This window comes from Pseudorca crassidens, chromosome 3 (assembly GCF_039906515.1).
Source record: "Pseudorca crassidens isolate mPseCra1 chromosome 3, mPseCra1.hap1, whole genome shotgun sequence".
In the NCBI taxonomy this organism is placed as follows: Eukaryota; Metazoa; Chordata; class Mammalia; order Artiodactyla; family Delphinidae; genus Pseudorca; species Pseudorca crassidens.
The window spans coordinates 20142529-20167660 of NC_090298.1; positions in this window are offsets into that span (position 1 = coordinate 20142529).

Consider the following 25132-nt stretch of genomic DNA (forward strand, 5'->3'; position numbering starts at 1 on the left):
ACTTTGTTAAATATACAAATCATACAATTTTCCCCCAAATCATCATTTAGTTTTCATTCTGTTGTCTGATCTTGCGATTTAACTTTATTTTAAAACATGTGGGTTCATTTGTCTTTGATTTCAAATGTATGCAATACCCATATAAGAAAGAAAATGTATTTTCCAGGTTTCTTGAAACATTTTTGACAGATCAATTCCAATTAAGTGCATATAAAGTGAGTGTCACAAAAGTAAACCAACACTCATTAAAAAATTAGTCATAGGACAAATGTTACCATGTCAACATAGACAGTTACCAAACATTTTAGAAACTAAAATGGCATTCACAGTAGCACATTATCCCAGCAGGCAAATTCACTAGGGTTTTTAATGGTGTCTCACTAATTGAGGAATAAAGAGCTTCTGTCACATTTATAGCTTATTCTTATGAGTTACAATAATAAGAAAAAAAATCAAACGTGTGTGTGGAAATGATGTAGAGTGGAGATAACGTTCTATTACATAGTTTTAGGACTCTTTCTTTCTTTCTTCTTTCTTTCTTTTTTTCCTTTCAGCTAAAGTTATAAAAACTGGCAAAATTTCATAGAGAAATACCTGTCACTGCTTTAGCCACCTTGTCCCTTTGGCTTTTCCTTACAGCTCCCAATCATAACCCTGCCTCAGGGCCTTTGTAATGGAAATCCCTTTAGTCTAGTTTCTTGCCCAGATAGCAACTTGACCTGCATTCTCACTTAATGCCACAGCTCTGCTCAAATGCTATCTTGTGAAAACAGGTCTCCCATTTATGCCAATAGATATAGCAGAACTTCCTTAAAAAATTCAGCCATCTGTTTACACCATATTTTACTTCTTAGCACTTCTCATGCCCCAGCAAGTGTGACCCCATGAGTTTAGTTTATAACTGTCTTATATAGCTTGCTTTCACATATCCTTAAAAATTTATGAGTTTGCAAGTTCATGAACTTGCAATGCAATGAACTACAATGCAAGGTCATGAGTTAAACCCTGCCTTGTCATTTATTCTCCAGAAGACCATTTTTTGAATTAAAAGATAAATAAATAAAAATGTAATTTGATATACATAATTCCTAGCCACATACAAAATAAATTTACACAAAAAATTAAGGCTACTCTATAGTTAAAATGTAATTGCATTTTCTGATATAACATCCTCTTTGCCCAAGGCAGCTACTGAATGAAGGACTTTCATTAATGTTTTAATTAAAGATATGTGTCCATACCATCTTCAGGGTACTGGTAGTTCCAACAAAACACAGTTTTGAATGATATAACCACAGTTTAGCCAGACAAACAATTACACAGAAAATTATAATAAATTTTGAAAATTGCTAAGAAAGGAGATGTTTAAATTGTTATGAAGGAGAAATGAAGAAGATGTGACTTTACTTATTACCCTAAGGAGAAACAGAATAACAATTTTATGTTGTATTAGGAAAAAATAATAGAGTAAGTCAGGAAGAGGGTAGACTAAAAGCATTGCAGTGAGTGTCATGCAGGGGGTGGGGAATTAATCAAGGCTGGTGGGCTGGGGTCTGTTGAGTGAGGGAATGTGCAGCATCATGAGGAGATAGGAAGTACAAAGCCTTGTGTACCAAAACAGAAACAGTCTCTTTTCCCAAGTGCCACTGAATTGACCAAATTTGATTTGAACACAGGATGTCTGTGTGCAGCTGTGGAAGCTGTACTCAGGATAGAAAAGCAGGGACTGTTGAATGTTATATTATGCTGGGGTTGGTGGAGTTTGATGTAAGTGATAATATTAGAAACATAGTTTATAGAAAAAAATCTAATTTTGTAAGAACAATTTAAAAATCTGATTTATCAAAGAGGAAGAAACCATTACATGAAAATATCAAATGCCACTTAGATGTTTCTTAACTTTTTCAAAAAATGCAAAAATGAAGGGAATAATATATTTTAAAAACATCATGTACTCCACCACTTACTTTCAACAATTATTAGCTCATGGTTAATCTTGTTTCATTTATACCTACTCTGACACCACCGATCCCACAAAGGGAAAAATGTGAAGCAAATCTCAGGAAAGATATCATTCATCCCATGTATCTTTTAGTATATACATATAATTTAATTTTAGAAACCTGACACTTTATCATTGGAAATAAAACATGTATAGGAATCATGTTCTTTTTGTTGATAAACATTTGCATGACTTACCCATTCTTCTTTTGTAGAAGTGGTGCAGTCTCCCAAATTGTAATTAAAAATTCCAGTTAAGACCCCAAAACGGAGCACGAAACACTATTTTCACCTTGTTCAATCATTTAAAACTGAAAGGAAATATTTAAAATCCACTGATTTGGGGAATAGAACTTTTTGAATATGAAATATATTGCCTGATTTTACAAAATCCATACCCTTTAGAATATGTGAAAAGCACTTTTTTTCAGGTAACGTATATCTAGGCATACCCTTAAGAATTTTCCAAACTGATCTGATTATTATGGATTACATTATATTTTTTGATACAAAGAAATGTATTAATGAGTGTGTTCATAATTTCAAGTTGTTGTATTATACCTTTTAATTCTGTGGGGACAAAAGAGCATAATTGTAGGTGCCAGAAAACTAGCTATAAAAGTATGGAAAGTGAAAATTTTGAAATATGAACCAACAGAAAGTGCTAAAAAATTTTAAATGGTTCTACCCATCAAATTCTAAATATCCATGCAAATTATTAATCATTTTAAGATCTAAAGAGTACAGCTGCTTTCCAATTATGCATGTAAGTTGAGAAAGATGGGGACTGTCATGGGTGGCCAGACACTCCATTTATCTAGGACTGAAATAAGTCTTCTAAAATAAGTATGTGATCTTTCAAAAATAAATGAATTGGAGAAGCAAAAAAATTAGTAGCATAAAACAATTGTCTTCCTAATTTTCTTCTTAGAACAAAAAGAACAAAAGGCTCTGTTCCTTTTAAAATTTGATTACTCTAAGTCAACCAAACCACCTAGGTAATTCTCCATGCTCCTCTTCCTTTAATCATGTATTTACTGAATATCATGTACAGTCACATATTTCCTATCATTTACTGCCCTCCTCTGCAAATGAGCTCTGGTCACATTTGCCCTGGTTCACACAGATCAGTTTTATTAATTTTGAATCCTTGCCAAATTTAATTGTCATTTTAATATTTTTACTACCATATGATCTGTATTATCATTATAAAAATTTGCCTAGTACTTTTTCATAAACAGTCAGCCTCCATGTTTGTAGTTGCCAAATAACCCTAATACCTATGAAAAAATATTTTGACAATTGTGAAAGCTTGTAAGGGAGACTTTATTCATAACTATTGCAATAGGTGTTGAGACTACAGCAATTTGAGAGACAGAGATTGGTCTGAGAGGTTAATTGCTCTTAATTTACTCTGGTGCTTTATTTAAAAGATAGGAAATTACCTACTTAAAGAGAAAACCCTACTGTTCCTCTCTCCTCTCACTTTTGTTCTTGCTCTCAAACTCACTGTCTTCTTCTCTCTTTCTTTGATTACTGAGTATGAACCCAGTCAAATCTGGGTTCAAGTGAGGAAACATTTCATTTATAAATTATTTCTTTTGAAAAATAACACCATTCAGTCTTTTTATCTGTGAAAAGAGGAGATAAAATATCTATTCCACAGAATCTTTTAAAAAAACTAAATGAATCAATACCTATAAAGGGATGTAGACAAGCAATCCAGGAAATAAGAGGATCCCAAATGATAGTTAAGTTCCCTTTTTCCTTTTTATGGAGATAACTCATTTCTAGGCCTTTATTACTAGTACTTCATTTAAGAAAGTTGTGTTATAGTGGAAAGGTATTACATCGAGAATCACAAAAATTTTTCAAAAAGAGAGATAAAAACAAATATTCTGAATGCCTACTATGTTCTAGGCATGGTGCTATGCTTTTCTGGTTCTAACTTTATGTCCTTGGACGAACAACCTAACATAGCCTTGTTTAAGTTTAACTTCAAAATGAATAAGTTAAAAGCAATTTTCATTTTCCCAAGGACATGTCATAAACACTACCTCTACAGGTATTGATTGATTATTAGGATGGAGAAAAACAAAGTTTTCTTTAGTTAAGTAATTTGGGAAATGATAGATTAAACCAAATTAAGCCTTTTTCCTTGGATTTGGAAATAGACCTAGGTCTGATTATTGGCTACGCACTTATTAGTTAATTAAACTCCGGCAATTTGCTTAACCTAAGCCTCACTTTGAATATCATTAAAATAGGACAAAAGGAATCACAGAAGAATGTTGTACAGAAAGGAAAGCATTAGGGAAAATTTCTAAAATGCACAGAATGGCTAGAACACAACAAACCCTTGAAAAAAGGTAAAATTGTTATTAATATTATCTTAATTAGCACTCACCTCTTCAAAGGTATAGAATATTAAGACAAAGATTTATTTTCCTTCTTCCTTTCTGGAATAGATCAGGCAGCTTTTTAAAAAGCAGGAAGAAGAGGTTCCTGAGAACATGTGAGGTTTCCTCTCCTTCAAGCTCTAAGTCTATTGATAGCATCTCAGCAGGAAAAGTTGCACAAGCACTATATGATGCCTGTAAGCAACCATTCGTCCTTAAAAAAAAAAAAAAAAAAAATCAGCCAAGTAGGAACTCATTTTCTTAATAGTACACAGGAGAAAACATAACTAGTACCTTACTGGCTCTAAATTAGTAATTAAAACCAATTAGTTTCTCATACCCAACTGTATTGCATTTTGCTCTGTACAATTTAGGACATAAATAGGTAGATAAAAATGCCTGACTAATTAGAGAAGTCCTTTTTTTTGTAATTTAGGATAGATGACTTTATAATCCAGTATGAGATGTGAATACAAATATATCAATAATTTTTATAGCTAATAAACTATCAGATTAGACAATTCCAAAAGACAATTAGCAAAAACACTTAAGCAAAGGATCATCACTGGAATACACACATACCTCTTACAATGATTATATTGGGGAAAAAAAACACATATTTGAATACAAACATACATGAACATACCCAAATATTTCAATGCTTTAAACTGCATCTTTAATTTTTATTTTTGCATTATTTTTAATTAAAACTCTGTATTAGTATCTGAATGTTTCTAGATCTTTCCCACAGCAGAATGATTCTTAAAAACATATATTTTCTAGCATTTTGATCCTTTAAAAAACAATGCTAAGTACAGTCATATGCAATAAGGAGCTTAAAATATTTTGAGCAATGGAATAATTACTAGAATGAATGACCAGAAATCCAGATGCCTCGCTTGAAGGGAAAAATGAATTTGAAATCATGTCATACTATGTTTCTTTTAAAATCAGTTACATTGAATTTTTATATAATTATTAGTGGAAAATAGAATTGGAGGAGCTAAGTGTTTTGGGGTAAAAGCTATGTGACCTTTGGAAAGTTTTCTAAAGCCTTTTGAGCAATAAGCTCTTAGTTTTTAAAATGAGAATGATGATATTTAACTTGAAAAGGTGCATGTTGTAAAGAATAATGAGACATACAAAATACCTGGCACATGGCTAGTAAGCAAAATATTTCTACTTGAACAACTGTGTGAATGGTAGTGGCATTTGTTGAAATGGGGAAAATGGGATACGGGACAGAATTAGTTATTAAAAACAAAAGGCCCAATTCTGGATGTTAAATTTACTGTTCTCATGTAACAATCGATCAAGATAAGAAGTAAGTGATTTGGTGTAAAAAGGGCCAAAAGGTTGGGCTTGGAAATATCTATTAATTGGAAGCCATCAACATGTAGATAATATGGAAAACACGGAAATGATAATATCAACTAAAAAAAAGTAGAGCGAGATAAAAGTTGTGGCCCATGTTTGAGGCCCAGGAAAACAGTAATTAGCAGTCAAGTGATAAAGGAACAGGAAAAAGTGACTGAGAAGAAACATCGAGAAATACATAATTAGAGACAGGAGAACAGAGGAGGAGCCCAGAGGAGCCCAGTGAGCAGCATAGTTCATGTGGAATGAGGTGGACAGTAATGTTGAATACTCCTGAGAGTTGAGAAAACTGTTAAGTGATACAAGGTAATGATTTGCATTTGAAAACCAAAGAAATAGGGTGGTAGCTGGAGAGTTAGGGGTTGTTTTCCTTCCTTTTTTGGTATTTATCTTGTACATTTCTTTATTTACTTGTTATTTTAAAGGAGATCATTGTATAATATTTTCATGCTACTTGAGTTGAGACAACAAAGATATGAAGTCCAATAATATAGAATATAGAGGGGGAAGCAGAAGGGGAAGGAAGGGATGAATTGGCAGAGCACAGAGGATATTTAGGGCAAGAAAACTATTCAGCATTACATTATAATGGTGGATATATATTATTACACATTTGTCAAAATCTGTAAAATTTACAGGAGTTAACCATAATGTAAACTATGGGCTTTAGGTGATAATGATTCATCAAAATAGTTTCATCAATTTTAACAACTGTACCACTCTGGTGTGGGATGTTAATAATGGGGGAGGCTGTGCTTTTATGAGGGCACAGTTCATATGGGAAATCTCTGTACTTCCTGCTCAATTTTGCTGTGACCTTAAAACTGCTCTAAAGAATAAAGTCTACTAAGAGAAATTCAATGGAAGAATATGCACCTTATTACTCATATAGATCTCTGTGTCACAAAGAATGATGATGGAAGTTGGTATAACACCATTATAAAAGCACACCTAATTTTCAGCTCTAGAATTTTCACTTGGTAACTATATATATTTTCTTTTCAGCTTTGTGATAAGCTCAACAATTGTCCCTCCAAGATATCTATGTCCTAATCTGCCAAATCTGAGAACACTGTATTTCGTGGCTAAAGGTAATTTGCATATGTGATTCAGTTGAGATGGAGAGTTTCCTGGATTATCTGTATAGGCCCTAAATATAACCACCAGTGTCCCTACAGGAGGAAGGTAAATGGAGATTTGACATAGTGGAGGAGGTGATGTGGCCTCAGAAGCAGAGATCTGAGTGATGTGGCCAAGAGCCAAGGGATCCTGACAGTCTCTAGAAGTGAAAGCAGCAAAACAAGGATTTTCTCTGTTGCATGCAGAGGAACCAGCTCTCCTGGCAATTTGATTTATCCCAGTAAACTGATTTCGGACTTCTAATCCCCAAACTAAAAAATAATAAATTTGTATTGTTTTAAGTCACTGAATTTGGAATAATTTGTTACAGCAGTAATAGGAAACTAATACAAATGTGCTTGACTCTTCTCTCATTATATTATCTTTCTCTGAAATTCTTTGAACATTTCATAAATATTTATCTGTGAAATTCAATAACTAGGGGCACATGGAGTCACTGTCTATTGACTACTTTTTCCCCCTGATGATAAGTGATAATTTTCTGTGTCTTTTCACGTCTAGTATTTTTTGGTTGAAAACTGGACATTGTAAATATGTAACATGTCAATGACAATGTGATTTTTTTCCTATGGATGTCTCCCTTAGGTAATCTGACCTCTTTTTTAGGCTTCTCTTTGTGGGGATTTCTCCTGCAAATTCACAGACTGCCAGTAAATTAACAATTTGGACAGACTTCAAGACAGCTGGACTCAGGGTCTCTGCAGTTCTTTTGTTGCTGGGTCCTGCCTATATTTCTTCCCTATATATATCAAGAACCAAGAATAGCTATATGACATAATCCAGGAAGGCTTCCACTTGCTGAGGTGTGTATCGGTTTCTGTCTACTTTTTCACCAGGCTCTCTGGGGACTTCCACAGCATGCAAAATCTAACAATTAGCCAGGGATAAGAATAGAGTTTATACTCAGATTTTGGATTTCAAACTGTGGCTTTCTCAGTTCCAAAACGTTCCCTTTAAATTTCCAGTGGCCCAGCTGCTCTAAACTCTATTATCTGTCCCTTGAGCTTACAAAACTATGTTTTTCCATCTGAGGGGAGTCTTGGGAGGACTCCAAACATAAACTCACAGTTCTTACCTGATACACTAGCAATCTTTCCATAGTAAATTCTTTTAAAGTTTTACCCTCTATTTGCTCATTTTCCAAGTCCTTCAAATATGTTTTCAAGATTTTTTTGTTTTGTAAACTTCAAGTGTCTTCTGTGGGAATAATCACTCAGCCTCTTCATGCCCTATAACCAGATAATCTCTACCAACATTTAAAAATATGTTTGATGGGGTTGATAACATAATTTTAAAATGAGATGAAGTCTTTTCAGACTAATAAGATTATCATTACCTTGTTACCACAATGTTACAAATAAGAAGTTATTCATTTTAAGCACATAAAGGTATGAATATATTTAATAATTAGTGTAAACTATTTACCAGTATAAAATTCAGGGACATAACTTTTAAATGTTTTATTTAATCTATTTTTTGGAAGAGTACTGTATTTATGGGAGAGACAGAATGGAACTGAGTTGAGTTTGATCAACATAGAACAATACATAAAATCCTATTATTTTTACACCATTGCCAGGCAGCTTTTGCACCTAATTTTTCAGATATTTAGACTTTCTTTACAAAAGGCAGTCACCAAGAAGAAGGTTACAGAGTTCACCCATCCCCAGGAGCTTAATCTGCTGAGTGTCCCCAGATTGCACTCATTCAGTCAATTACTCTCTGTCAAGAGTCACAGTGGGAAGACTTCTCACTAGCATCCAGATCCCATATTATTTTTATCTTCTTCACACCTAACCACTCAGAATACTTTTTTTTTCTTTCTTACTGTTAATTCAAAAATTTTCAAGCTGTGGCATACTAAATGCTTTGGAGAATGGAGAGATGTTAATAGTCCTAAAGCTGTATTTCATGAACTTCTAGTGTTTACTCCAATTAATGTAGCTACATATGCAATCAACTCCACTAATTGTAATTGCAACAATGCTCTGGTATTTTCTTTTAATTTTTCATCAGGTAAATAATCTGAAAATTCTAATATTGTTGAAATTTCACATAAACCTCCCAGTGTCCCTCTTAGTTCTTCTGCTTCCACAATCAAACACTTTCAAACCACAAAGGTATTTTAACTGGTATATACCTCCATATTTCTAAATATTTTTGTTCTTGACTCAATTTTATATATAACATTTTTCTTACTATTATGACAGTTAAAATTTTAGATCAAATGGTATGAGTCCACTGCTTTTTCATTCATACTAAATTGTGAAGCAGAAAAGAACAGACTAGAATCTCTGCCCATATGTTTGAGTGTGTGTGTATGTGTGTTTGTGTGTACTGGAAGTGCTGAGAGTACACTGCTGGTCTTCAATGTAAGGCATTTAATTATTCTATCAGTTCGGGTCAGGTGAAGAAGGGATTTACAGAAGGGATTAGGTAGTTAAAGCTTTGTTTGAAGGTCTAGAGGAAGACAAGGCAGCTTGATATTTTGCACTGTTTAGTTCAAGGGCACATGATGATACCTGAAGTAGAGATGAGTAAGTCACTGCTGCTGTTACAACTAATTTGAACATCTATGATGATAGTGATTAGACACTTTGCTCCTGGATCAGGATGCCAAAAACTTTCTCAACAACTAATTTTACAATACTGTCTGTCTAGCATCAGTACCAGACAGATAATTTCCACCCGTTTCTGTGTTTCAAAATTTAGTACATTGTGAAGTTAAATTTTAATCCAGAACCTTATATACAAGGGACTCTGAGGAATATATATTACAATTCTAAGAGAAGACAGCCAGTATACCATATTTTACACGGATCAAATTATACAGGTAATTTTCTGCTATTGGAAAACTCGAGTTGTCATTACTTACTGGTCTCTTCTCTTGAGCAATTTAGATCATCCATAGAAATATCCTCCAATCTCCTGCCTATGAGATTTGGGTCTTGTGTGGATAAGAGAACTTGTTTCCTTACCTTTCAAAGGTATATCGTTCCTGTTTTCATCATGGTACATTACCACTGTCATTCTCAGAGCCTTCAGATATTCGAGAACAGAATTCTGTCTGGCTTAGTAGAGGAGCTTTTCCTCACTCAACTGTGCGAGATTTAACTGAGAAGATATAAAGGTCAACTTTGATGCTCTTTCAAATTCTCCTTTTCCACTGCCACACTCTCATTTTCTGCATTTTCCGTGTAGCACCATGCCTCCAATTCCTGAAACATGACTTAATTCCATGTAAACCAGTTTACACACACACACCAGGTTTAGAATCATCATCTCATTGTTATTTCCTCTTTCTCCCTATTTTTCATGGTCATCTAGCATCATGTGGAGATAGAGACACCTCTAATCTTCATCAAATATAGAACAAATGCTTCATTTTCCTTTATGCTTCATTTGTTTTAGGATCATATGAATGAGGAAAAAGCTGTATAAAATTTCTGCTTTGCCATACTGAATTCAGGTATCTTCAAAATTTTTTCTTGATGAAACTGTCATTCTATAAAACTGGTGAGTGAATCAGTAATACAGATGTGGAATATAAATTAGAAGTAATCCACATACACTTGCAAAATCAGTTGGGTTGTCTCACTCAGTGCTAGTCATAGCTCTAACAAAAGAAGGGTACATTATTTTGAACAACTTAACAGTAGAATTTTTAATAAGATATCATTTAACTATATTTTGATATATGCCTAAAATGTCAATCTGTGATTTAATTTTTAACATGCACATTTAAATCTGCTTAATTTTCAGAACTGAGATTTGTTACTTTTTAAAATATACAGATACACATAATATATGATTAATAGACATATATTTACCATAAGCTTTAAATTTTTATATTTTATGATGCACCTAATGGGAATTTACAAAAAATAATATTACTTTATAACGAAATAGGAATTCCATAACCAACTGAGCAAAACAGGTACAATAGGCATTTAAGATTTGTTAATACCATTATACTATATGTGAATATTATCATCAGCAGCATAATATTTAAAATTTCATTTTGAGTTGTCCTCACAAGAGATATTAATATCTATTAAATAAATGTGTGATGGTTTTTATTTATTTATAGGTTACTATGGGATAATATTGGGAACAACTTCCATTAAATCTCTTCATAATTGATATAGAATATCTGATTTCCATGGTTCATAAACTAATAATGACCTTTTTTTCAACAATTTCTCTCACCATTTGCTAACTACGCTTTACATTGATTTTTAAAAATATCAAACTGAAGAGTTAAATGGCATTTGAGTTAATTGATGAAGTTATAATACTTTTTTTTTTTTTTGGATTATATACCCCTTTTGTGGCAAAGACTACTTCTTTTAAGATGACTAGGCTCTTGGAATTATTTAGAGATAAGTGGTCATTATGTAAAAACACACATTATAAATATTTAATTTCCAAATGAAAATCTCAGAAGAAAGAAGTATGTATTAGTTTTTTCTCAAGATTTTTGAAATATTTGATTCATTAATTTTAATGGTCTTATTTAGTTAATTTAAATAATTTTAAATTTTATTATATATGCTACAATTATCTCATTAAGAATTATTGCCTTTTTTAAATTATTGAGGTGCTATAGTAGAGTTCAAAAATTTTCAAACAATATATATTATATACACTAATATAGAAAGGAGGCAAATAATATAAATATCCTTGAACCAATGAAACCACTAACAGTGTTTAAATCAGTATTCTTTCCCCAAGTTGTCTTTAATGATTTCATCTAATAGTAGAATCTGCAATTCAATTTGAAATTCAGAGTTTGCTATTTTGCAAGCAGTCCATTTACCCCTTCCTAAAACTTTAATCAGAGGGTTTAACTCTTAAAGAAGTTTGGATTACAAGTATCAAACTCATCTGCAAATCATTTTATTGCTTTGTTTGTTCCCCTTCATTTAATTAGATTCTCTTGAGTTTAATTAGGTTTAAAGCACAGTGATTATAGAAAAACTATGCTGTTTATTGCACACATTTTCCCAAGTGGTCTTTGCAAATTCCCCAACTTTATTTAGTGGATATTCAATCACCTTGCTAATTACTGGAAGAAAACAGCTCAAAAGCACATTCCCTACTGATGGTTGGTTAGTACTATCATCCTATTATAGAAAAGACAGTACAATTAAGCAAAGAAGTTTGTAAAGCTTACAGCATTAATTATTATTCAATGTTTTTAAGGAAATGCTCACCTTCTACTTATATTCTTGTCCAAGTGGAAAATCATTCTATTGCTAATATACTTTCAGGAAATCAAGTCCAAACAAATGAATTGAAATGATCTAAACAGCCTAGAAAATTATACTTCCTTTATGAAGAATCTACTTCCAGGGACTCTATCTTTTCATATTTCAAATATGCATGAAAAACTTTAATCTCATGTCTCAATTATTTTTTCAAATGAAAGTACATTGGAGAGCAGCAATTGGTATGAATAGGCTCATTAAATACAATCCACAAATTTAAATAAATTTCAAATTTTGCACAGGCCATTTTTAACCATTTCCTCATGTATCTGGTTAATCGTTTACTTATTTTGGCCTTTCTTTTAAAAAATCACACAATTATATGTCATAAGTATTAATAAAATTACCTAACTGTTCTGTGACAGATAATTATATCTAAAAAATAACCAAAGTAAAGAAATGTAGATCTTTACAGTAAATACAATATAAAAAATTAACCTTAATAAAAATAAAATGTCAAATGAAAACTTGAAATCTAAAATACAAGACAAATAGTACATGCTTTGATTTTTAGAATTTTTTATCTTTTTCTGTTCCAATAAACCATTCCCCCCCAAGAAAAAACCCCTTTTTCCTGACTTTTCCTTCAATTTATGATTGATAATGTAATACAGTATAGTTTTTCCAAAGCTACACGCATTGTTCACTATTTTTATTATAGTTTTGTAGCTGTATATATAGTGTACAGAAAAAATCTTAAAATTTTTTTGAGGTTTCCTTTGTGGCTTAATAACAGGATTTTATTAGTAAATATATTTTGAGAGCTAGAAAATGTCTAATCCCAAATTGCTGACTGCCAAGGTATATGATATCCAATAAATCATACATATTTATATTTGCGCAACTCTTTCATAAACCACTATTAAATTTTATGAACTAAATCTATTCAGTTCTGAGGTTTTATAATTTCTCTCTCTCTCGTGTGTGTCTGTGTGTGTGTTCATGTGTGAATTTCATAATTTTAATAGTACACAATTATAATGTTCAGTGTTAAGGTTGGTGATCAAAAGACCCAAACCCCTCCATGGTTTTCAGAGTAGAGTTTTTAAAGGCAACAGTAGGGGTGAAGGCTGCAGATCAGCTCGAGCATGGTCTTCTGCTTGGTTAGCAATGAAGCAACAAAATGAGGTTTCAAGGGTCACTATCATCAATCTTCTGGCTCCAACCATCTGGGGTCTACATGCTTGAGGTCAGCAGTTTACATCTGGTGCAGGTCTGGTTTCTATAACAATTTACGGAAGTTGTTGTGCTGTGTGTCAGGCCTTTATCTATGTCTTTCAAAAGGAACTGGGAGTCTTCGTGACTCTGCTATGTGGCTGATTTATAATTCTAAATTGTTAGCAATTCCTCTGATCAATAGCTATGTTTTGTTTTTAAACATTCATATTTTTTAATCATTAATTCTTGAGCTAGCTTTCTGAGACTCTGAAGAAGCCTAGAAAACTGAAGCAAAAGTCTTGCTTCACAAGACAGGGAGACAGAGGTTCTTGTACAGTTTCATTTTCTTCTGTGCAATTCTAATGTTCTTCTTCTCCAACTCTTCCAATTCCATCCAAGATAGAGTAGATTTACTCTCCATTAAATAACCAAAACATGTGGACTAAACATGAAATAACTGTCATCAGACATTGCACATCAGGTAATGCAGAACAATAGTCTCTGAGACAGTGGAAACAAACTAGGTGAGGTCTATGATTGTTCAAGACTCCTTCTCAGAAAGAGTTTCCAGGTTAAGTCAAAAGATTTACTAAAACTAACCTTAATGGTCTCTCTTGGTTAAGAAGATGGGGATGGAAATCAGGGTGGGGGATGGGGAGGGATGGTATCTTACTATGGAGGTGAAGTAAAATTAGACTCTGCAAAGCAAGTCTTGAAAGGATCAAAGTATTTCCATGTGATTAACTGCATCGCAAAACAAAACTAGGATTTATAGGAACACAAAAATATTTAGCATCCAAAACTTGAAATTTACAAGCAGCTCATGCAGCTCAATATCAAAAAAACAAACAACCCAATCCAAAAACAGGCAGAAGATCTAAATACACATTTCTCCAAAGATGATATACATATTGCCAAGAAACACATGAAAGCATGCTCAACATTACTAATCATTAGAGAAATGCAAATCAAAACTGCAATGAGGTATCACTTCACACCAGTCAGAATGGCCATCATCAAAAAATCTACAGAGGATAAATGATGGAGAGGGTGTGGAAAACAGGGAACCCTCTTGCACTGTTGGTGGGAATGTAAATTGGTGCAGCCACTATGGAAAACAGTATGGGAGGTTCCTGAAAAAACTAAAAATAGAACTACCATATGACCCAGCAATCCCATTACTGGGCATATACCCTGAGAAAGCCATAATTCAATAAGAGACATGTACCACAATGTTCACTGCAGATCTATTTACAATAGCCAGGATATGGAAGCAACCTAAGTGTCCATCGACAGATGAATAAAGAAGATGTGGCACATATATACAATGGAATATTACTCATCCATAAAAAGAAACGAACTTGAGTTATTTGTAGTGAGATGGATGGACCTAGAGTCTGTCATACAGAGTGAAGTAAGTCAGAAAGAGTAAAACAAATATCGTATGCTAACATATATATATATGGTATTAAAAAAAAAGTGGTTCTGAAGAACCTAGAGGCAGGACAGGAATAAAGACACTGACGTAGAGAATGGACTTGATGATACAGGGAGTGGGAACGGTAAGCTGTGAGGAAGTGAGAGAGTGGTATGGACATATATACACTACCAAATGTAAAATAGATAGGTGGTGGGAAGCAGCCGCATAGCACAGGGAGATTAGCTCCCTGCTTTGTGACCACCTAGAGGGGTGGGATAGAGAGGAAGGGAGGGAGACACAAGAGGGGAGATATGGGGATATATGTATAGCTGATTCACTTTGTTATAAAGCAGAAACTAACACACTATTGTAAAGCAATTATACTCCAAAAAATGTTTTTAAAAAAATTGAAAAAACTTATTTTAATGTTTGAATTATCAGGACCTAGTACAGTTAATTCAGTAGAATAGGAGCTTGATAAATATCTAGTGAATTATGTGTGCATTAAATGAAGAAATGGATGAATCTGTGTAAAATGATATCATTTAAGAATCTCAGATATATCTTAAGATATATTTGACTTAAGCACTTATAAATCTAGTACATGTGATACAGTTGCGCTGGTAATCTGGAATCAAATACTTTCTTGGTGACGGTGATAGAATAGCCAAATGTCCAGTGAAGTAAAAGCGGGGATAGTGATTTTAAAGATAACATGCTTACTGTGTGGGGCACTTACGCAAAGACTGAAGAGTAAATGTCTACATAAGTATGGATGTTGGAGAGATTGATGCAAAAACCACCAGCTAGATTAGCTTTAGATTCCAGGAATGTACTTCTATGCTTCTTATATAAAACACGTGTCAACAGGGTAAAAATGCTCTCCAAAGTAAACCAGGAATAACTGGAACACCTTCAACCACTTCCTCTAACAGGGAGCAAGGAGAGCACGTCTAGGAAATGGACAAAGTGGGGGACCTGACAAATTACAGGGCAGAAGGTAACAGAAATTGCAATTATATGTGTACAGGTCATAAGGAGGCTGAGTAGGGTAATCTGCATGCCATGCCTACCCTCAAAAACTAACTGCATAGTTGAGACACTGCTTCACCAAACAAGCTGCAATTGGATCTACTATACTTTCTCAAGCTCCAACTCACTTGGAGAGGATGGTTTGGGGAATCAGTAATTAAATCAACTAAAAATGAAGGGCTCTGGGATACAAGCCTTTCCTGACCCCACCCAGGGAATTTTACATCAGATTCTGGAATCTGTACCCTCTCACACAAGACAGGTGGGAAATCAAGTGGATGGGTATTTAAAGTAAATCCTACAGAGCAGATACAAGTGACCACAGTATTTAAATTGTTTTATGCCAAATATCTGTGTCACCTCCCACTGCGAAGATTTGCTATGCTGAAACAGTGTTCGGTCTTTAGGTCTGGGAACGTATCTTTATCTTTCCGATGCAATTATATGCCTGGTCTGGTAATAGAGATTGAAGTGGGGTTGATTGTACTACTTTCTTATTACTCAGAGATGGTGGTTAGAACAAATTCCAATAGGCTAGCCTTTTACTGTTTGCTTCTGGTAAGTACTGGATACCTAGATAACCTCCTTTACATTCTATATGCTGGTGCCTGTCAAAAGATAACTTCAGAGTAGAGGTACAAGCCTTCAGCTTTCATTTTCCTGACTGAAGTTGCACACATGGAAGAATCTTTTGGAAAGTTTACGATAACCATAAAGCAAAATAGGAAATTATAGAGAACTTTCCAAGCTATTTGTCATATTATGAATTATGAACCTGGAAGAAAAATTTAAGGTAGGTTTTAGGTGATAGTCTACCTTAAATCTATAAAAAGATCTATAAAGAGAATATTGAACAAAACATAAATAATCCATAGTACACTGAAGAATTGTATTTTGCCATCATATTTAAATTCCCAAAATATTAATTATTCCAGATTGTGGTGGTACAAAAGACACTGTCAAAATACACATGTGTAATGTCTACTATACTCTTAATAACACCAAAATTTCAATAATGCTATGCCAGGGTTCTAAAAATGGGTTATTTTCTAGGATGACGCTGGTTTTCATTATTGGATTTGAGTGTGATTATCAAATTTATATGACTGGTAGGAATACAGATTAAAGCTGCCATCATATGTCACCTGGGCTGTATCAATTTGAAAGTGTTAGAGGGAGCACTGAGCCGCCAAGTTTTGAGGTGGTCATTAGGACAATGAACCAAACTAAAAGTAACAACTAAGCCTTTATTCACTCACTGAAATAACGCAAGCAAGAGGCCAAAAGAGAAGTCACCAGTTCCTTCAATGTTCCATTGTTTTCCCCCCAAAGATCAGAGAGTTTGATGTATCGGTACATATGGGGGCAGAGGACTGAGTCCTTCACTGTCTGAGTCTTATCTGAGATGACAGGGGTGACTTGTCACACGTCTCGTTATTTTGCAGCCTATATCATGGCTCTTCACAGGGTGGTCGTGGCAGGGCTTCCTAAGTGCAGCAGGAGATGATGTCCCAAGGAGGAAGTAAGTGTCTTTCAAGATTCTGCTTGGGTCATGTTTGGTCACTGAATAAAACTCTTTGTGTCAATCCAAACTTAAGAGGGAGGAAAAAATCATATCTTTTGATGGGAGAGGAAAATCTGTGGCAATTTTTTTTAATCTACCAAGATGGCAACAGAGCAACTCTTACAAGGAAGTGAAAGGCAAATACAAAATTATTTGACCAGGATAAGACAGAGAATAACAGAAAGGAAGTTAAAAAGCACCCTTGACTGTCACCAGGAGGGAAGTGAGATTATACACAGAACCAATACCTAAAGACAGTACTTCATCACTCCAAGTGAACATAATTTTGTTTACACAGAAGGAGAAAATCAACAATTCTCTTCACTATCAGGTAAGAGCTTTCCCTTAATAATCACCTATGTACACCTTGAATTCATGAATCAAAAGGAAATAGATTAAGTCCTGAGACTTTGTTAAGTATCCTGATCTTAAAGTTCAAGAACCTAACAGGACTCTACCTTTCTTTAAAAACTCAGAGCATATATAAACCATTGGAAGCTTAAGTATTTATATTTGATCCCCAGAGTCAGTGGAGGTATAAAAGTGAAAGTTATAATGCCAGTTCTTGGGTTTAGTTGAATGTTGAGAAAAATATACTTTCACATTTTCTTTATAGAATCATTAGATAAACTAAAAATTTAGTAGAATTACCTAATATGAAGAAAAATAGTTCTGATTTCTCATCCTTTGAAAATCTGATAGGAAAAACTGAGCATGTTGAGAACTACTGTTTTAGGCATAGCATCTTGCCTTTTAACTCTGCCTTTAATAACCATCAACTACCACTACATTGCAGCACATATAACTGAATTTCTCTTTATTGTAAAAAATTGGTTCAGCATTTTCTTACATCTATATGGCCATTTACATTCATAAAGTCTGTATATTCTAGTCATAAAATTAACAGATTTAAATTAAATGACAGAAGAGACTAGAAGTGGAAGGCATTAAAACTGTACATTAAGTATGTTCTGTGCTTCTGCTTTCTCCCATATGATAAGAGGGTATTTCTCCACCATTTCACACTTCATAATTGCCATCTGACTTATTCTATCAGGCGAAATATGAGCAGAATTGATATGTGTCCCCTCCTGGTTGAAAGTGTAACAGGCAGTGCCTGGGCTGCCACATTGTCTTCCCATCTCATGGAAGCATTACAGAGATAAAGTATCTTTTATTCTGGTTACCTGAGTGACTACGGTGCTCAAAGGCACTTGCTCCCCTCATTCCTCCTGCATCCACCTCAAGTAGATATTTTAGTATGCTAGAGAACTAAATTTTCTCGGTTAACTCCCTGGGATTTCGGAGTGGTGTGTTAGCATAGTGTATCATAGCTCATCTTGACTAAAACAGACATTTGCACCTAGAAATCAGGTGTTCTCATAACAATAGTTGGCTAAGAAACTCTTGAAGTCTTGAAGAATGGTGACCAATATAATGCAGTGGTTTTATATTGTTACAATTGTCACTAGTGATAACTAGGAAAGCAAGTAATATACTTAATAAACTTGATAGACCTACAGAATGAGAATGGAAAGTAGGAAATTATTAGTGTGTGTTTCTGTGCTTGGCAAGGTATTACAAGAAGGTGATTCGTGCTCGAAACAATTGGGTCATTTGTAAGTAGAACAAACAACAAAACACAGTTATAGATACAGAGGACAAACAGGTGTTGCCAGAAGGGAGAGGGATGGGGGAGGAAAGAAATAGGTAAGGGAGATTAGGAGGTACAAACTTTCAGTTGCAAAATAAGAGAGTCACATATATGAAATGTACAGTGTGGAGAATATAATCAATAATTATGTAATATCTTTATATGGTGACAGTAGACATTGTGATGATCGTTTTGGAAGGTACAGAAATATGGAATCACTATGTTGTGTAACAGGAACTAGTGCAGTGCTGTTGATCAACTATATTTCAAAAACAAACAAGCAAACTCAGAGGGGAAAAAAAAAGATCAGATTTGTGGTTACCAGAGGCAGGGGTGTGGGAGGGGGAATTAGATGAAGGCAGTCAAAAGGTACAAACTTTCAGTTATAAGATAAATAAGTACTAGGGATACAATTTTCAGCATGACAGAAATAATTGACACTGCCATATGTTATATATGAAAGTTGTTAAGAGAGTAAATCCTAAGAGTTCTCATCACAAGGAAAAATTTTATTTTTTAAATTGTGTATCTACATGAGATGATGGATGTTCACTAAACCTACTGTGATAATTTCATGACGTATGTAAGTCAAATCATTACGCTGTACTCCTTAAACTTATATGGTGCTGTATGTCAATCATATCTCAATAAAACTGAGAGAAAAAATGCAAATCTCACAAGAAAGAAGAGCTACATCAAAACAAAACGGATTATTTTCCGATATAAAAACTATGTGCACCATCTGAGTTTGACGGTCTGAGTGGACGGTAAGGGCACTTTTGCGGGGAGGCTAAGTATACTATTTTTGCAGAATGAATTTAAGAACCATGTAGCTTGATTTGGAAAATGAATTTTGAGTGTAAATTATATGTATTACTTCTACCCTGAGCCCTAGGGCCACTGTCTGACTTGCCAGCTCCTGGTTCTTCTCCATTTGTGATCACGGAAGGGATCAAGGATGCGCTTGTTGAGGATGGACTTTCTAATATTTTCTTGTTTATTTTGCATTATTTCAAAATAAGTTTATAGGAAGATAAACTGTCTTATAAAAGGCTAGGGGCAATTTGAGATCCCAGATTCAGCTTCTATTGTAAAAAGATTCAACTTCAGGTAGCGCAATTTCATGTCTGTTTTTAATCCTGAACATTCTTGAAACCAGAAACAGCCGACTATTTAAACAACACACTCACCCTGACTCCAGCGCCCGTGGACCCACAGCCTCCGGCTCAGAGACCACCATGCTGCAGGCTCAGGAGGGCCCGGCTGCTGACAACGCTGGCCAGGTCCCGGTATCCCGGTCCTTTTCGCTCCAGGCACCTTCCGAAAGCACACCACTACCCCAACCCGGCCGCCGCCTGAGGTAGCAGCCCCTCCCCAGCGGCGAGCAGGAAACCGGAAGGAGTCTTGCGTGCGGGTGTGGGCCTTCCGGGTGGCGCCCGGGCGGCCGGCGGCGAGGAGCCTGAGCGGGAGGATTCACTAGGGCCGCATCCGGCTGCCTGGCAGCCCAGGAGAAGGAGGAAGGAGAAAGGAGGCTCACGGGTGTGGCAGCCCCTGCCCACGGTGGGGAGAGCTACTTGAGACTCCTGGTGGTGGCGGCGTGCAGCACCTGGTGGCTGCCGACTTCGCTGCTAGAGTGCACCTGCCGGTGGGCCCTGAAATCCAGGCCACGTTCCTGCTGCGGGACTGCCACGCGCTCTTCTTGTTCTTCCTGGTGGTGGTGCGGGGAGGCAGCTCGAAGCCACCAAAGTCCAGGTGCGCGAGCTCCAGCAGCTCGTCGAAGATGTTCTGGAAATTCTCCCCAGCAGGCAGGTACCGACAGCTCTTGGAACACTGGGGTGAGGAGGTCGCATCCTGTGTGAACTACCCTGAGTGGCTCTTGAACTTGAACTTTCCGAAGCGGGCCTTGTTGATTGGCAGGAAGTCTTCGGTGGACCGAAGGAGCTGCACGTTCCTCTCCCGGAAGTTTGCTGGATCAGGTAGGCCTGTGACCCTGGTGTCAGCCTGGGGGCTTTCGTTATGTATTTTCATATGCATCCGCGTATTACAGATATAGTTACTGCTGTAGGGTGTAGTACCAGTTGCATTTATACTAATGCAATGTATACATATATATTACTATATATATATATGTATGTTTATATTCATATAAAACGTTCATATTATATGCATATTGTATGTATATAGGACAGACAGATGTATTATACATAGTAATGTGCATATGATAACATAATACATAATTTAGATACAATTTTGTGTTTATATGTGTTATGCATATGTATGTAATTATGTACAACCCAGGACACTGACTTCTTCCTTGAGCCAGGTAGAAACTTACTCTGTACTATACCATGGGATTTGGGGTCCATTGTTACTACAGGATAAGCTAACTCAAAATTTATCAATTGATAATATATTATTTATTATTTGACTCTATGCATCAGAGTAACTTTAAGCAAATCTCAAATTCTCTAAGCCTCCTTGTGCCTGTTCTAAAATTGAAAAAAATAATGCTTGTCCTTCCTGTCTGTATGCGATGATGCATATGAAATTTTTCCTTTTATTTTTAATGCTATTAAAGTAATATTTGTTATAGAATAATATATTGAGAAGAGTAAGAATGTGCAAAAAGTGAAGTTTTGCAAATGATCACTTACAGTTTAAGGAATTCCAAATTGCAGCCATATTTTTGCAGGAACATTTTCCTAAACTTCGTAATCTGAGTTTATAACATTTCTGTCATAATTCTCTAAATCTGGGCAATTTGAAAACCAGTCACTTCATCTTTTAATTTGACAGACTTCTAAAAAGGAGAGAAAAAGGCAGTGTTGCAAAATAATTATATATACAAATATTCACATATTTTTAAATAAAAGATAGAATTTAAATCTTTATTTCCAGGTATAAAAAACATATTTAAATATGAGTACATAAATTTGAGTGGGGTATCATTGTATAGAAATCTTCTGATGATCACAGTGTAGTTTTTTTAACCAGATTTACTGTGCAAGGAATATTTATGTGCATATTATAATATTCAGAGTTGTTCCCAGTGCTAATACCATAATACTGGCTATCGTGTTGTAATATTATTCTCTGTACATCTGACACTATTCCCCACCCAGGAGAAATTATTTTGATTCTGTGCAGAGAGACATTTTCCTAGCTTGATTTATTATTTACTCAGATATATTCTTTAGGCATTCTTTGTGCCATGTTGAAAACAACCAACAAAAAAGCGTCTTCATTTTTTTGTCCTCTGAATTCTAGACCTGCAATTCTAATGTATAGATCTCAAGTGATCAATAGTTTTCAGAATTAATCTTAAAATACATATGTATATATTATATACATGTATTATACATATGTATATATAATATTACAAGTTATATATACTAATTTTTATATTGTCAAAAATTCAGAAATAACAGAAGTAAAATCAAGGAATCACTGAAGTATAATTAGTAGTAAAAGTTTATTGTGCACACACCAAAAAATCAGCTTGACACTTGGGAACACTCAAACCAGAGCATGGAATGAGGCTCTGGGGTATATTATTATAAAGCAGTTTATATAGTAAGAAGACAGTGACTATTTACTCTTTACAGTGATTGGTTATAATAATAGAATTTTCTTAAATGACAGGGAATTGGTCAATGGTTACCTCATATCAACTGTGGGAAACTGTTTTGCTTATGATTTCCAGAGGCATAAACAAGAAATGATCCAGGTCAAGATAGTCTTGCAAAATATGATAAATTAAGCTTTTTTTTTTGGTATGACTAAACTGGTTTTGTCTGCTCAGGATATTTTGAAAGCTGGTCTTTGTTCTTGATTTAACGCTATATATGTGTGTACATGTATATATATATATATGATATCATATGGTGAGGAAGCTAAGAAGCAGGTTTAAGTAAAGGTCTTCCAACTTCTAGTGGTAGTTTTAAATAGTTTTATCTTACTGGGAACATAATAAAGAAAGAGCAGTGTACCAATTTTGGAACTTTTACTGTTCTCTAGTCAACCTTTCATTCTTACATAGGGAGACCTTGTGTCCTACTGCTCAATTTCCCCACAGCTCCATGCTTCTGTACAGGGTTCTTGAAAACTATTAGTTTTATTCTAGACCTATAATGAAAGTGACTGAGAAACATTTTCTGAGAGAAAGTTCTTTATTTTAAAGAATAGCAATTATATTTTTGAGTCTATGTATCTCAAGACCCATGCAATAAATGACGTAAAATTTAAAGTCTTCACAAAGAGCAAATGGAATGATTGTCATTTTCTTCTGCAAGAAACTTTAAATTTTTTTCTATCAAAGGAGAATTCGACAGACACGATGCTTCTTTATGCTTTAATCCTGATAAAATTACATAGAAAACTTAATGCTCAAGAAAAACAGGTCATACTTTCCCCTAAAACTTATAAAATTCAGAACGTGTTAAAATTGGAACAGAAAATATTTGCTTAAATGTTGTCCAGGGTAAGTGTTTAGTAGGCAGGATATATGGGTTCCTAAAGGTAACAATTTTAAACCCATTTCAGTCTCCTTTCAACAGTTTCTTTCCTTAGCAAATTGACTCCTGACAGCTCTCTTTCAGAAGCTAGCTTTAATGAGGGCCCACTGAATCAGCTGTTTTTGGACTCCCAATTGAAGTAGAGTGTAATCAGGCTGTTTTGCATCTGTGAATATATTTGGCATTTTTCGGAGCCACAGTTCGTTGTTTGTCAAATAATCATTTCCTATAATAAGGGAGCAGGGTGTAAACATGCTTTTCAGTAATTTCTCTATCTTTGGATATCTGACTTTTTTCATAGAACATGAAATTCTGATGAGTTTTGTAACTTCACAGTGTGTTTCCAATTAGATATTTAATGGAAAAAAATGAAGTTTAACGGTTATGTATTGTAAAGTATTTGTTAATCTTTCTGACATATTTTCTTATCTCTTCTTTCTTCTCTCTTTCTTATCTCTTATCTCTTCTTATCTCTTATTTTTCTTATCTTTCTTATTTTCACTAAGAGGTATTTCACTCTGTAAAAAACACCTTTTCCACCTTACCTACAAAAGTTATGGGTTTCTTTAAGTGTTACTGTATGGATGCTGTTCATATATATAACTTAAATATTTCTTCATATCACTATTTTCAGAATTTGTCATGTTGTGTTAAGTTCTGTCTTATATACTCTTGATCACTTTCTCATAAGAAATATAGTAGAAACTATATCTCATTGTGACCTACACTGTCCTACATAATTTAATCTGTCACCCTCTCTCCAGCCTCATCCTGTTGTTTTCACCTTTGACCCCTAGGCTTTTGTCACACAAGTCTTTGCAGGTGCTTTTTATTCTGCCTGAAATACCTTCATCTCTGAAACACGTCTTGCTTCCTTACTTCATTTAGGTTTAAACTGAAAGACCATCACCCTAGGGAAGATGTCCATCTTCCTGCTCTCTGCAAAGGTGTTTATTATACTTATCCTCTAGTTTGCTTTATTTTGAAGTACTCGTTGTGGACTGAATTGTCTCCCCCCAAAATTCATATATTGAAAGCCTAACCCCAATACCTCAGCATATGACTGTCTTTGGAGGGTCTTTAAAGAGGTAAAATGAGGCCATTAGGGTGGACCTAATCCATTATGACTGGTGTCCTTATAGTAAGTAGAGTTTAGGACATAAATCCAAACAGAGGAATGACCATGTGAAGACGTGGAGAAAAGACAGGCATATACATGCCAAGGAGAGAGGCCCCAGGAGAAACCAACACTGCCCACACTTTGATCTCAGACTTCTAGCCTCTAGGACTATGAGCAAATAAATTTCTGTTGGTTAAGCCACCAAGTCTCTGGTACATTGTTATGGAAGCCCTTGCAAACTAATATAGCACTTAATCATTATGTGATAGTTTTGGTATATAGTTATTTGGTTTTCATATTTCCCTCCACTAGTGCAAAAGCTTCCTGAAAACAGCATTTTAGTCCATCCCTGTATACTCAGCAATTAGGCAATATCTGGCAAAAATTGATGGCCAAAGAATATTTGTTGAATAACTACATAAATTGCTGAAGGTTTTGTGAGTTTGGTACCTGCTGTGATTTTTATTCATTCATTGGGAAGAA